Raw genomic sequence first — 15,373 nt, 5'->3', positions numbered from 1 at the left:
GCCCCCGCTGTCCGGTAATAGTTAAAGCAGATAAAAACCTAAAGAACACTCAAAAGCTTCAAGATAAAACTTACTTAAGAAGCTTCTTCATTCACGTTCAAGAGAAGGCCTGTTTCCAGCCAGACTATGAATTGATTCATGAAATCCCTGTTATTAATATGTAGCCATTCCCATATGGTCTAGCGGTTAGGATTCCTGGTTTTCACCCAGGTGGCCCGGGTTCAACTCCCGGTATGGGAATTGGTATTTAGCTGGTGAAGGTCTGCAGAAAGACCTGTATGATCTCTGACTCTTTCCAGTTCAGTTTTTCTTTTCCAGTTCATTACTGTCATGAACATTGCCTTATGGGTAGTAACATTTCATTTACAGTGATTTACTGTATTTTTTTTTATTTGCAATGGTCTGCTGGAAAACCACAGCAGTATTGTTAGTTCATGTTATAGAAGCATAGAAATGAAATGGAAAAATAAAATATCTTTATAAAATAAATTTTCAGAATTGTTCAACCAGTAATGGAGAATATCCTTTTAAAACATTTCTTTATGGTGGAAATCCTGGACTTCAGAGGTCAGCAAAACTACCCCAACAAGTAGCACTTACTGCATACAAAACTCAAGTCAGTGCTTGTGTTTGGGTAGTTCTGGTGCCAGATGAATGCATTTTACTAGTGTTGGGAAGAATTGTGAAATAGATTGTCTCTGCATTTTGTTCAGAGATATGTCTGATGATGAACTCACTACCAAGACAACCCCAAAGAGAAGCACTTATGAACACAGTAATCATCAGTGTCTCCATTTGACACGATCCAAATGTGATTACAATGACATCCAATTACTTTATTGATCGCAGGGGGAAAAAGAACATAAGGACTCAGGGGAATGACCTGCCATAGAAATAGTAGTTTGTAGTAGTTCATGGCAAAGCCGGGTACTTCACGGTATCACAAGGCAAAGCAGAGCGTAGCAGGATGTAACAGGGCATTGCATGATTCGTATTAGGACCACGGCGACAGCTGCAAGCATGATTTTGGAGCCTCCCTGATCCAAGGAAACATGCTGGGGAAAAAAGAACAAAAGACACTGGGGAATGACTCGCCAGAGCTGCGGTGTACGCCCGTCCCACACCTGTTTTAGGTCGTACACACGTTTCATAAATGAGGGCCCATGTGAGCACAATAAAGTCTTCTTTAAGACATGTTTTTCCTTTATAGTTCTAGTTTTTTTTCCAATTCTTCTGGTCACACTTGGCATTATTCCACATCTTTTGTCTGTTGTTGTGTCTCGGCGCCAGCTGTTGCTAGAAGTATTTTGCTTTTGGGTTGTCCGACCATCTCTACATACGTATGCACTTCCCATTCTTGTGAATGTGATAACACAGGACCCCCTGGAGGGACTTTCTTCAAATTTTGCAAACACATTCACATGAACTCGCGAACCAAAATCCATTGATGAGATTTTGGAGGTCAAAGGTTCAATGTCAAAGTGACTGTATCCTCATGTCTGTCCATCCAATTCTTGTGAATGCAATATCTCTGAACTGGATAAGGCACTGGCCTCCTAAGCCAGGGATTGTGGGTTTATGTCCCGTCTGGGGAGTTTCTCAGCAGAGTGCTGCAGTGGAAGCATGATGGGTTCATAACCCAGTGGTCGATGGATCAATACCATCCTCTGCTAACTTGGTTTTGCTGGTGACACAATGGAAGACACTCTGAAAGGGTGATGCATCAAGAGATTATGCAAAAAACCCGAAACGTTCTATGAAATGACGCCTTTAAAAAAAATCGCTCGATCACGCAAATTTGATCGTGGGAAGTCAAAATCGTGATCGCTATTAAAAATTGATTAATTGTGCAGCCTTACCCTAGAGCTCTGTGAGCTAACAGACACTAACTAGCACCCTAGAGCCCTGTGAGCTAACAGACACTAACTAGCACCCTAGAGCTCTGTGAGCTAACAGACACTAACTAGCACCCTAGAGCCCTGTGAGCTAACAGACACTAACTAGCACCCAAGAGCCGTGTAAGCTAATAGACACTAACTAGCACCCTAGAGATCTGTGAGCTAACAGACACTAAGTAGCACCCTAGAGATCTGTGAGCTAACAGACACTAACTAGCACCAACTAGCACTGGTCACTGCTGTTCTCTGAATAACAAAGATGGGACAAAATGTTGCGTTTACTGGTAAACTGGAAAACCTTGAGACCGCCGTATAGCCGACTGTTATCTGTGGAGTTTTCCTCCCGTTACTCTGTCCTCTCTGACTGTCTCCATCTAGAAACTAAGCTGCGCGGTGCGGGGAACTACTCTGACTGACTCATGAGCAGACAGTGGTTTACGGAGCGGTAGATGGGCTTTTGCCAAAACCCGGGGCGTTCTATGAAATGAAAAAAAAATTGCTTGATTACTCAAATTTCATCGTGGGAAGCCAAAATTGTGATCACCTCAAACTTGCCCCAAATGGACCCCACTGTATTCCCTTAAAGAAGAGACCAGGCCTGCCTTGTCTTCTAACCCTTGTATCATTATCTCTGCATGTCCCCCCCCCCCTTCGGGTCTACTAAAGGCACCTTCAGCAGACGGCAAGCTGGCGACCAGAGCAGGAAAGAAGGGCAAGAAGGAGGAGGAGGAAGAGGAGGAGTATGTGGTGGAGAAGGTTTTGGACCGCAGAGTGGTGAAGGGAAGAGTAGAGTTTCTGCTGAAATGGAAGGGGTTCTCAGAGTAAGTATGAGTCTATAATATTAATGCTTGGTGTTCTTGGTCCTGAGATATATATATATATATATACATATTGCAAATAGGTGTCAGCATGGTATCATGTCCTCAAAGTTGAAGGTTTGGTATTATGACACTAGGTTGCAGACCCACAAATAACCTTACAAGATGGCAATAGAAAAAGGAATAATAGGAATGATAATTAGAGTGAGAATGGATTGTCTAAAAACAAAGTGTGAGGAGATGTTCTTCTGTCTGCACTCACCTTTCCAGTGAGGAGAACACATGGGAGCCACAAGACAACCTGGACCTGGACCTTATCACCGAGTACATGCAGAAACACAAGGAGACGGAGGAGAAGAAGAAGGAGGGCAAGAGGAAAGGTGTCAGGGAGGAGGAGGTGAGTGAAGGAAAGAGGGTACTCCAGACTGAAGAGTCCCAAAAATCTAATCTCAATACTAATGAATACACACAGAGGGTTTCACAAATGTCTTTTAGGATTTATATATCATACCGTAATTCCTCAAAGAAAAACCGGTAGTCAATTAAACCGCGTCCCTCTGATAGTGGCCGGGGGGGCAACATGGATAAATAAAGGCCGGGAAAAATCAGTGTGGATAATCTCCTCGGTGCCTTTCATATAATGTGCAGTCACGTTTATCGTAATGTACATTTCTACCAATTTAACTTAACAGATTCAACAATATATTCATGCTTTGTTTTTCTGGATTATGGTTCTCATGTAGAGTATTATTTTTTTTGATCAAATTTAGATTTTTGATCTAATTAAGAAACAAAGAGTGCCAACCAATCCCCTGAGTCGGAGAGGCTGATGAGCCTACAGATACTAGATCAAGTTCAACTGGGAGTCAAACACTCCCACAAAGAAAAGTTTCCAGCACTACCAATCCCAGACCATCCCCCGGTTGTTACCGCCTGGCTCAAGGCCGCCAACAAAAAGGCCACACAGATATATCAACCCAAACTTTATTAACACACACACAGAGCGTAACCATGGTTATGCAGCAGTGGAACTTAGACACAGACATGCTGTGAACGATGCTTCTGGTTTTACTTAGCTTACTACACCATGGCGCCTTACTAACTCACTCACTCTGTCTGTTGATATGCAAACACAGATCAATGGACATGCATGTGTTGTTGGGGGGGTGCATGAGGCAACCCCCCTTTCGACCAATCAATAGATCTTTGTATCCAAAACCTTTACATACAGTTGTGTTCAGAATAAGAGCTGTGTTTTTAAAGAAGTGAATAGTGCTCAAAATCCTTAGAATAGCTTTTAATTCCATAATACCAATGCAATGGGAGCACTGGCCGTTCATTTCCAAATCAGAACATGACCAACATGAATCAAGTCTGTGTTCTACCTTTACAGGAAATTAAGAAAATGGAATATTAGCAGTATTTGCATTTTTCTTTACAAACTCAAATGTTTACTGTATAAACTGACAAATGTGTCAGGGTTTTAATCCCTGCACTAATATTTAGTTGCATAACCATTATTTCTGAGAACTGCTTCATATCTGTGTTACATGGAGTCACCTGTGAACAGGTATTCCAGCCCAGGACCATTGAACTACATCCCATAATTCCTCTGCATTACTGGGTTTGGCCTCAGAAACAGCATTTATGATGTCACCCTACAAGTGTTCTCTGGGATTGAGGTTCAGGGTTGGGCTGGCCGCTCCATAACATCCATAAGGTTCATCTGGAACCAAGACTTTGCTCCTTCCTGGTGTGTTTGGGTCCTTGTCTTGTTGAAAGACCCGTTTCAAAGGCATTTCCTCCTCAGCATAAGGCAACGTGACCTCTTCAAGTATTCTGATGTATTGGAACTGATCCATGATCCCTGGTATGTGATAAACAGGCCCAACACCACAGTATGAGAAACATCCCATAACCAGCATGCTTTACTGTCTTCACAGTGGCCTGGGGCTTGATTTCAGTGCAGGGGTATCGGAGGACAAACTGTCTGTGGCTCCTAGACCCAAAAAGAACAGTTTCCCTCTCATCCGTCCCCAGATTGTTGTTCCATTTCTCCGTTGGCCAGTCAATGTGTCCTCAGGTTGTTTCCCACGTCGGTCAGGCTTTGGATGCCATTTCAAGGCATTTTAAATCATTTTGGCAGAGCGGCTTATAATCTTCTGCAGTTCTTTAAATGTTTTTTTTCCCTCTCATATCAACTTTTTAATGAAAGTCCTCTGTTGCTCAGAGCAATGTCTCGAACGAGCCATTTTGCAGAGTATTTCTGTGTGAAATGCACTATAACCCACATGCACAACATGTGCTTCCTTCATTCCTTAAATATGTATATTTATACAGTATATAGATTGATTTTGGGCCATAACTGACACCTGTTTCTTCACAGAATCAATCAGCTCACTAATTGACCACAACACAACTATTAATTTGAACATGCTCCTTTCAATTACAGATTAAATTCCACAGAATGAGCAGCATGCGTGTCATGACTGTTGGTTTTCTAGGACTCTACAACACTTACTAGTAAATGACTTGCCATGTAGAAATATCACTTTTACGAAAAAATATGATTTATGAGTTTCACAAAGGCTTGAGGAAATGGAGCTTGTGTGGACAATACCACATTATACTACCATATTACTTAATTGCTAATGCCTATCAGGGACAATTGTTCCAATTTACTTTACTGGAGTAGAGCTGTTCCAGCAACATGAAGACAACACAGTAACCCCTACTAATACCAGTGAAAGCTAAAAATCTGTGGTAAAATGTTACATTTACAACTTTCCCGGCACAAAAATCCTGGATGATCCCCCATTTGTTACTAAACAGCTGGCTAAAAGGCTGGCAACAAAATGGAGGCCACACATAAATTGATCAAAAGTAGTTCATTTATCACAAACTAACCAACACTGGATGTTACATTTCCCATAATGCAACTCCATAATAGTGATGTTGGCAGATAATTAAGAAAGGTCAAACAATGTTCCATAGCTCTATATGTTGGTTCTAGTTTAAGATAGAGCTCTACAGCATGGCACCTCACTAACTCACTCTCTTGGTTTTTCTCTGTTGATAGAAACGGAGAGGAAGAGGAGTCAAATGTCACCGCTGTCAGCAGTGTGACAAATCCTTCACATCATCAGGATATTTAAAGATTCATCAGAGAGTTCATACTGGAGAGAAACTGTACAGCTGTGAACAATGTGGGGCAGCTTTTTCTCAGCATGGTAACCTTAAAAGACACCAGCGCATTCACACTGGAGAGAAGCCGTACAGCTGTGAACAATGTGGGGATACCTTTTCTCATAGTGGTAACCTTAAAACTCACCAGCGTATACACACTGGAGAGAAGCCGTACTGGTGTGAACAATGTGGGGAAACGTTTTCTAATAGTGGTAACCTTAAGAAACACCAGCGCATTCACACTGGAGAGAAGCCGTACAGCTGTGAACGATGTGGGGAAACCTTTACTAATAGTAGTCACTGTTGTGGAAGTTTCTGTTCAGCGAGGGAGGAATTTGTGAATGAAGAAGAGACCTTGTTGAAACAAAAATAAAGACAGGCTGAAGACTGGGTAAAAAGTTTAAATATTCGGTGAAAGAGTTTAATTATTTTCTCGAGAGAACAATCAAACAAAATGACGAGAATGGCAGTTCACAATGAAACAGAGTAACAGAGTGACACCACAATTCTGGTGTCCGTGTATCCCTAAACCACCCCTTATATTCTCTCCTGCCCCAACAGGAAAGCTCTATCATGATTGGACAAAAAACCCTTTGATTCTAAACAAAACACTTCATCTTATTCTTCAGACTTGACGGAGCCAGTCGTTGTCTCTGTCCTTATGGTTATTGCGTCAACAGATGGCTGTCGCTGTCGTTCTATCTTAGAAGTTCAGAGATTTATCTTTTCCATAGATTAGTTCCGTTTCTGACCTAGAGTTTGGGCAACCTGACCTGACCAACCTCCTGGGCGCCTGGATCTGTTTGCCATTTGTTTATTCCGGTGATAAACAGAGTCACACTTTTTGCTGTCCCTGGGGACTGAGGGCCCTAAAACAGGAGGTGTCATAGGAAGCAGACACGTTGTTTATAAGGCAAGGGTGAAATACACATGTTAAGAGGCATTGTGGTGATTTAACCTAAAACACAGATCTACTTTTACGAATGCGTAGGAAATGAATAAACACAGAGATAAGCAGTCCTTGCCTATGTAGAGAATCATTGTCCATGTAATTTTCCCATCACATTCCCCACTTTTGATTACAACCTTAATCATCATACATTTGAAAATTACCAAAAGCATACATGCAATAAAAAGAAAAGGAAAACACTTTTCTGTGAGGGATTTAAGCCTCTGGGCAAAAGCTACCACTACATCTAGTCTAAAAGAAAGATGAGGAGTCAAATGGATTCTATGAATCAGGAACTACTCAAAGTCGGAAGCTGAGTCCGAGTTGCAACCGTCCTCATGGTCAGAGGGCAAATGAAACAATTCAGGACCATCATCTTTGAGTTGTAAGGCTTGATACTGAACCTTCTTAAGAGAAAACAAAGAAAATAATCATTCATATTAATGGGATAATACAACAAATACTTCAAAAACAGAAACAGATCACAGAGATTACTGGAATCACAATATTCCCCATCCAAGCCTTCGACCCCTCCCCAATTATCCAAGTGCCCCAATCCCCCCCAGAATAAGTGTGAGGGACATCTTGAGCCCTAAGACTAGTGGCGAGTTGGTTTAGCTGATGGACGGTGTCAGTGAGGTTACCTGCAATGTCTGGGATTAATGTGCAGCATTGATCACCTAATACATGACAGAGCCTGAGCTGCTAACAGTAAATCTAGACCCATCTGGTGCTAAAGTAACATGTTACGCATAGCTCACAAGGCTTTAGGAAAATCGCTGAACCCCGCAAACATGACGGCGGTCAGATTTTCCAAACTTTCATGTATCTTATCAATATCATGTGCGTTATTAACTAAACCCTACCACGGAAGAATTCCTGAAACAAATTTGCTACTGTAACTCATCATTTTACATTAAGCTCTTAAAGTAAAATGCAGTCAATGTACAAATAGTTAATTAGGTTTAGCACGAGTGGTTTTATGGGTGAAGCCCGTTTCTGTGAGTGGGGAAACAATTAATCATTAATCAACATTAATCATTGATCCCTACATCGCGTGTAAATTTGCTGATTGAACCTAGTCATACGTTGGAATATGAATGCATTGTCTTTGTCAGAAGAAAGAACTCATTTATTTTACACAATGTTAATCATTTTAGTTGATTTTGTCATTTTCGGACTGAAAGTAATCGCATGGTTGCAACAGAAAGGTAGTTGATGCATCAGCTACTACCATGAAGTCTGTTGTCTTAAGGTTATTGCTTTGTTTATATTTATATATAATATTTAATATAAACATATATATATATTTGTTTATATAAGTTTACCCCTGTTTCCAATACTATTTAGAGAAAGGTGGAGAGCGCTCTGCTCATTTTAACCCTTTGATGACTGAAAACTGAGTGTGCGTGTGTATTGTGCATCAATACGTCTGTAGTAACATTAATGGGAGAAGAAGTGGTGTTAGAATAAATTATGTCAGATTTATCTCTATCATATCTGTCTAACAACAAAAATACTACCCCCACAAACACAGACAGAAAACAGAGAACAAGAATACATTTGTGTCATACACCATGTCTGTCTCTTCCTGTGTTCTTCCATCGTCACAGCGAGTGCTGCGCCCTTCAGGGTGTGCTGTGTGTGTGGGTGGCTGGGCGATGCAGTACCGGGCTGTAGATCAGGCAGTCTTGCTTCTGGTGCCGTGGATTTCTTCCGGTGTCAGAGGTTCGTCCACTAGCACGTGACACACCGTCGGAGTCAGTCTTTACCACTGCCTCGTTTCTGGTGAGTTGTGTTACAGCGTTGGTGGCACAGAACTTAGTCTGTCAGGCCACGGACTTCCGGGCGTCTGGCGGGACTGGCTTGTCCCCTGGTCCTGGAACCCTCTTGCAGTGTGGTGCGTGGGTCCACGGAGCCCTCTCAGCAACCTTCACTGCTGTGGGTGACCAGAAGAACCTGGAAGAGACCTTGCCAGCGTTTGGATTGTCAGTTCTCCCTCCTGTAGTTTTGTTACGACCACGAAATCTCCTGACTGCAGCGTGTGGAGTGGTCCTTCAGCTGGGTGGGGCAGGGCAGCAGAAACCTGGATTCTTATGGCAGAGAGAGCAGAAGACAGTTGTACACCCTACCCTGACATATCATGCTCACACAGAGCTGATGAGGGAAGGGGTGCTCTAGAAGCTTCTAACCCCCACACTGGGTGGTCTGCCGAAGAGAATTTCAAAAGGACTGAGGTTACTGCGCGTTCTTACCCTCATTCACATGTACATAGTTTTGTTCTTAACGTGCCGTTATCACTTGACAACCGACTTATATATAATTTAAATTATATAATTATATAATTAATAATAATTTCTGTCATTTAGAGCTTTTGCTAACACTGAAGCAGTTTGTTTTGAAGCGGGAAACACCTCCACCCATTTTGATCAACCATCACCAAACAAAACTTTTTTTTTTTTTTTTTTTTTTTTTTTTTTTCTGTGACGGTGTGAAATCAACAAATTCCATCATGATCTGTTCAAATGCCCGCTTTACAAAATTTTCCTTTTCTGCAAATGATGTGAAGCCCTTTGTGTACCATGTGTACCATGTTTTCTTTAACAATAATAGCACTCGCCCCTTTGACACATGGTCCCATGGGCCCATGTGCCAACTCTGCAAAATGTGTGAACAAATGGTGTGGAAGGCAAGGTGTTGGATCCGGCCCCTGCCAGACATCCTCTTTAAAGGTGCACTCTGCCCTTTTCCACTGTATTCGGCAGCTACTGATTCTGCAAGTGAAAGATCAGTCAGCTGCACTGTGTGTGTGCAGAACATTTGTATTAGCCTAGCTAAGATGGAAATAAGATCACTGATCAATTGGTGATGCAAAATGGGCTTACCATAAGACTTTAGGAAGTTTCGGTGTTTCCACAATGCCCCAAAATCATGTACAACCCCAAAAGGCGTACCTGGAGTCTGTGTAGGTCGTAACAGACGAACCTTCAGCCAGTTTACATGCTTCAGTGAGAGCAATGAGTTCAGCAGCCTGCATAGAGAAGTGTTTGGGAAGAGATTTTGTAATTAAGGTCTCTAAGTCTAATACTACAGCAAACCCTACCTGTCCCTGTCCGGTGTCAGGGCAGCGTGAGGCTGACCCATCCACATACAAAACCAGATCTGAGTTTGGCACCGGTGTGTCAGTCAGATCTGTGCGCGGAGCACAGGTGTGTTGCAACTCAGCCAAACAGTCATGCGGCTTTCCCTTTCCTGGCATAGGCATAAGAGAAGCAGGGTTAAGCACTGTAAAATGTTTAACAGTGACATTAGGCATATCAAGCAGACATGTGTGATACCATGGATATCGTGCTGCAGACAAATGTGAAGGTCGTTCTCCAAAAGGATCAGAGAAACTACATGTGGCACTAACAATGTTAATGAAGCAAAAATAGGCCACAGGCCTAAGCCTGTCACCGTGAGGCTGCAAGAGAACAAACGTCATGCAGCCCAAATGTCCACCCACTGTCTGAGTGAATGGAAGTTTAGGGTTTGGCAAACCTAAGGTTGGAGGGCTTTGAAAAGCTTTGTTAAGACTTACAAACGCCTAGTCCCCCTTGGTCGTCCACGTGACATGGTCATCTGAAGACAAGTTGTTACCATGTATTAGGTCAGCTGAAGGCTGAACTAACTAAGCATAATTTGGGATGAAACATAACAATAGGAACACATCCCTAGAAATGACATAATTAGTTTCCTTGTTTCAAGTTTTGGGAGAAAAACTATTTCTCAATTCGAGATGAGGACAATGTTTTCCCTGACGCTGAAATGTCCTGACCCAAAAAATGCACTCCTTTATTCACAAATTGCAGTCTAGCTAAACTAGCTTTGTGCCCTTCTGCTGCCAGGTGGCACAACAGTGCAATAGTGTAATAGTTAATCTTTCAAGGCTCTCTCTCAGTGCTTTGTTGTAGACAGTTGGGCTGTCAATAAAACATCCTTATTCTAAACGTGTGAATGTGTAGGCCTTACCATCACATAAGAAGGCAACCCAGAAAGGCTGTCTTTGTTCACCGGACAACTGAAAAAAAGCGTTAGACAAATAAACAACAGAACATTATTGTGCCCCCCCCACACTGGAATTCCTTGAATTTAGTGTACGGTTTGGCACATTGGGAGCACGTGCGTGGACCGCTGCATTTACTGCTTTGAGGTCCTGAACAAAACGCCATTCGACCGGTTTTCCCTTATCACAAATTTTCTTGACAGGGAAAATAGGCGTGCGAACGGGTGAATCAGGGCACGGAACAATAACACCTGCTTTCAAAAGAGAGTTAAAAACCGGCCTGATTCCATTAATTGCTTCTTGTTTCAGTGGGTACTGATGTTTTTTTGGGCCTGAAGTCTGAGCGAGGAGTGATGACGACAGGCTGACAATTTTTTATGAGCCCCACGTCATACTTATGCGCTGCCCACAGGTGATTCGGCACTTGGGACAGCAACGGAGAGATATCTGAGGGTGAAAAAATCACAGAATTATTCAAAAAAAAACGTGCGTGTGTGTGTTTCAGCTTCTTTCCGCTGGAACACACTGCGTGTGGCTGTCACCCGATGCGACAGGAGCTTCCGATAAGCTCCCGTGGAGGGGGAGGTGTACACGTTCCCTTCCACGGTTCCAGCAAAGTCAGTCAGTCAGCTGGTCACAGTCTAGGACACATGGTCCCAAGTTTCTCCACTGATCTGTAGGAGATTTGGACAAAGAAATATGAGCACGTGAATGTCGAACTCTGAAAAACACTCTCTGTTTTTCAGTCAAGTTTACAGCTACTGCACATTTGTTTTCATGCCAGTATAAGTAAATACACTCAAGCTCATCTGCTTCTTCATTGGGAAAAAAAAAAAATCTTCAACAAACATGTCATCTTTTCCTGATAAGACAAAATAAGTGCCATGTAGGTTTAGTTCTGACATGAAGTCAGCAAGGGGTTAAATCACATCTCTGGCCTCATGCAGCAGGCTTGCAGCATGACCCAGAGAGAGATCCACCACTGAAAAAATCAGCTGAGATGTGTGTGTGTGAAAACAATAAGTCAGGCTGGCTGTGACTTCTAGTCTCACAACCTTGAGACCTGTAGAAGTTTGAGATAACTCCTATGCCGAACATTAGATCTCTACCTAACAAATTCACAGGACCCAGGAAAGAGCAAAAACGAACATGTTGCCCTTCTCTCCTGCTCCGAATCATTTAGATCCCTATATACACACATCATGAGGTTGAAAATCTTTCTGGGACAACTGCTCCACTTGCGCTCCTGCACAGAACAATTCCACCAGAAAGTTTTTGATTCAAAAATAAAGATTTTTGAAGCACATAATTTATTGCACCTAAAAAACCCAACTACATACACTCTAAACACAAACCCAAACCACAGATTATGCCCCTAAACCAACTCTACATCCCTTCCATGCACCTTTTAAAATTGTAGCAGCCAATTTATACACCTCAGATAAAAACATTACATAAGTAGGAATACCTTCTAAATGTTTTTTGTTCTAGGTGACAATATTGCGTCTAGAATTATCCCTATCGTGTGAGGAAGAGTGTGATGTTTATGGGCTGTAGCGTGTGAAAGCATTTACTTCTTTGCAAGCAGGTTAGTTAGTGTGTGTTTTGCATTTTTACTTCCCTTATCCGGTGCAGACTGGCTCAGACTCCCCACCACTCCCGTTCCCCTCCTCCCTTTCATCCACCCGTTGCTGGCTGTAGGTGCGATCCCCTGCTGGGGGACCCCTCGGCTGTCGTTCCCCTTCTTGTTTTGGGGATGGGCATTTGTCTGCCCAGTGACCTCTTCCTCCACAGTTGAAACATGTGTCTCGGTCCACTGCTGGCCCCTGCCCTCCACCTAGCTCTCTGCCTTTGCTTCTGCCCCCCCCCTCTTCAGCCAACGTTGACACTGTCAAAGTTATTTTTCTTCTGTTTCTCTTCTTGTCAGCCTGTTCGGCTGATTTGTAGCATTGGATGACGGTACCCGATGCTGCTGTTATTGTCAGATGTAGGTGGGGGAGAGGCCGTGGCTGCTTGTAGAGAGAGAGTGCAGCGAGGTGGGGGCTGTGTGGGATCTGGTCCGCTCCTGGTGCTTGCTTCTGGGGGAGACACGGACGGTGTTTCTCCCTTCGGCCTGGATGTCTGGAGGAGGGTAGGGTGGTGGTTTGAGCAGCTGATCGCCATCTTTAAGACTCGGATAGAGGGAAAATGCATTAGTGACAGTGTTCATTTCTCCTTTCTGTGTTTCAACAGCATTATCTGTTTTCTTTCCCTACAAGTGGCTTCTTCCATCCACTGACTAAAACATTCTTTGTTTTTCTCTATTTGGATTAAATCCTGGGTGCTTATTGTTTTACCCCCTCTCAATAATTTTTCTTCTTCTTCTAAATCTTGCTTTAGCATCCTAAGCTTCCCTGTGCTCAAAGAGCCATTCTCAGGGAAGCCATGCTTAGTGGTCCAATAAACCAAACAATCTAAGGTTTGTGGACCATATCGTTTCACCATCTCATCAACCAACGGGCCTGAAGGAACGTGTGATTTTGTGCCTTTATTGCCCATGTCTAAATATGAAATGAGCAGGCTAATTGAAGTACTTCTTTTTCGTATAATCGTCACTATACGGCCCAGTTTAGTCTCTCGGTAAACTTTGCGAAAAAACCTGAAAACAGCTGTAACTTAATTTAAGCTACAATGACTGTTTATCTGTGATAGATTTTAGCTCGATGAAAATCCAGATAGGCAGCTACGATGACTGTTTATCTGTATGATTTCAAAATCTATCCTTCACCCCGTCCTACTCCCTTGTTTGATGAGATGATGTCAAATTAGTGGTTTATTCTGTTCAACAACCTGGATGTTTAAACCCACGAATAAAACCCTTTTTCTCTTGTTTTTGTAAAAACCTAAAATTTCCCAAAACAAAAGATAAAACTTTCACCAAATAATCCCAGTGAAAACCTTGGTCAGTCTTTGTCTCACACGGTGTCTCGGTATCCAATTCAAATTGTTTAAAATTGAAATTCTAACTTACCCCCGCTGTTTGAAATTGCTTCCTTTTCGTTTGGATTTCATAGTGGAATCAGCGAGCCCTCCGCGGTTCTGACCCTCTGTCTCTCAAAGATGTTTTGGCGAGGTTTAGAGGCAGGTGATCCTCAGATCCCTGGATGCTAGCTGTCATCAGTCACCAGCGGAGTCCCGTTCTGATCCCTCCTTGAAATCCTGCCGACAACGCCAAGTTTGTTGTGGAAGTTTCTGTTCAGCGAGGGAGGAATTTGTGAATGAAGAAGAGACCTTGTTGAAACAAAAATAAAGACAGGCTGAAGACTGGGTAAAAAGTTTAAATATTCGGTGAAAGAGTTTAATTATTTTCTCGAGAGAACAATCAAACAAAATGACGAGAATGGCAGTTCACAATGAAACAGAGTAACAGAGTGACACCACAATTCTGGTGTCCGTGTATCCCTAAACCACCCCTTATATTCTCTCCTGCCCCAACAGGAAAGCTCTATCATGATTGGACAAAAAACCCTTTGATTCTAAACAAAACACTTCATCTTATTCTTCAGACTTGACGGAGCCAGTCGTTGTCTCTGTCCTTATGGTTATTGCGTCAACAGATGGCTGTCGCTGTCGTTCTATCTTAGAAGTTCAGAGATTTATCTTTTCCATAGATTAGTTCCGTTTCTGACCTAGAGTTTGGGCAACCTGACCTGACCAACCTCCTGGGCGCCTGGATCTGTTTGCCATTTGTTTATTCCGGTGATAAACAGAGTCACACTTTTTGCTGTCCCTGGGGACTGAGGGCCCTAAAACAGGAGGTGTCATAGGAAGCAGACACGTTGTTTATAAGGCAAGGGTGAAATACACATGTTAAGAGGCATTGTGGTGATTTAACCTAAAACACAGATCTACTTTTACGAATGCGTAGGAAATGAATAAACACAGAGATAAGCAGTCCTTGCCTATGTAGAGAATCATTGTCCATGTAATTTTCCCATCACATCACCTTAAAACTCACCAGCGCATTCACACTGGAGAGAAGCCGTACTGGTGTGAACAATGTGGGGGAACCTTTTCTCAGAGTAGTAGCCTTAAAAGACACCAGCGCATTCACACTGCCTCGTTGTGAACATGTTTCAGAGCCAAGCTGTTTCCTCCTCCTCATGCCCTGATAGCTGTGTTGTTATATTCTGATCTTCTCTCCACATTGAAGGCTGACCAGCAGTAACTTTATCTTCTGAGCAGCATGTATGTTATTGTGGATCAGCTGGACTGTTTTCTGTCTTTCCTCAGAACCCTTTATCATTTAGGCACCAGAATCGGTGCCTGAACCCATCCTTTTAAAAATACATTTTTTTAAATGTATATATATATTTTTTTAACGAGCACAAAAAGACAGCAACATTTAAGAACGGCTTCTTTATTACTATATGGTCTAAATTAAATGTAAAAAAAAATGTAATATTTCTCCAGTAAATTGCTGCTAAATGACAAAAAC

The 15,373-nt window shown here is 42.5% G+C and overlaps 1 non-coding gene across 1 annotated transcript; it reads left to right on the top strand.

Annotated features, from left to right (window-relative positions):
• The first annotated feature begins 168 nt into the window (after positions 1-168).
• Positions 169-240, top strand: trnae-uuc (transfer RNA glutamic acid (anticodon UUC)). The gene has a single exon. It is a non-coding gene; the product is annotated as a tRNA-Glu (tRNA).
• The last annotated feature ends 15,133 nt before the right edge of the window (positions 241-15,373 follow it).

The sequence above is a fragment of the Etheostoma spectabile genome, unplaced genomic scaffold (assembly GCF_008692095.1).
Source record: "Etheostoma spectabile isolate EspeVRDwgs_2016 unplaced genomic scaffold, UIUC_Espe_1.0 scaffold00018490, whole genome shotgun sequence".
In the NCBI taxonomy this organism is placed as follows: Eukaryota; Metazoa; Chordata; class Actinopteri; order Perciformes; family Percidae; genus Etheostoma; species Etheostoma spectabile.
This window is presented reverse-complemented; position numbering and strand designations above follow the sequence as displayed.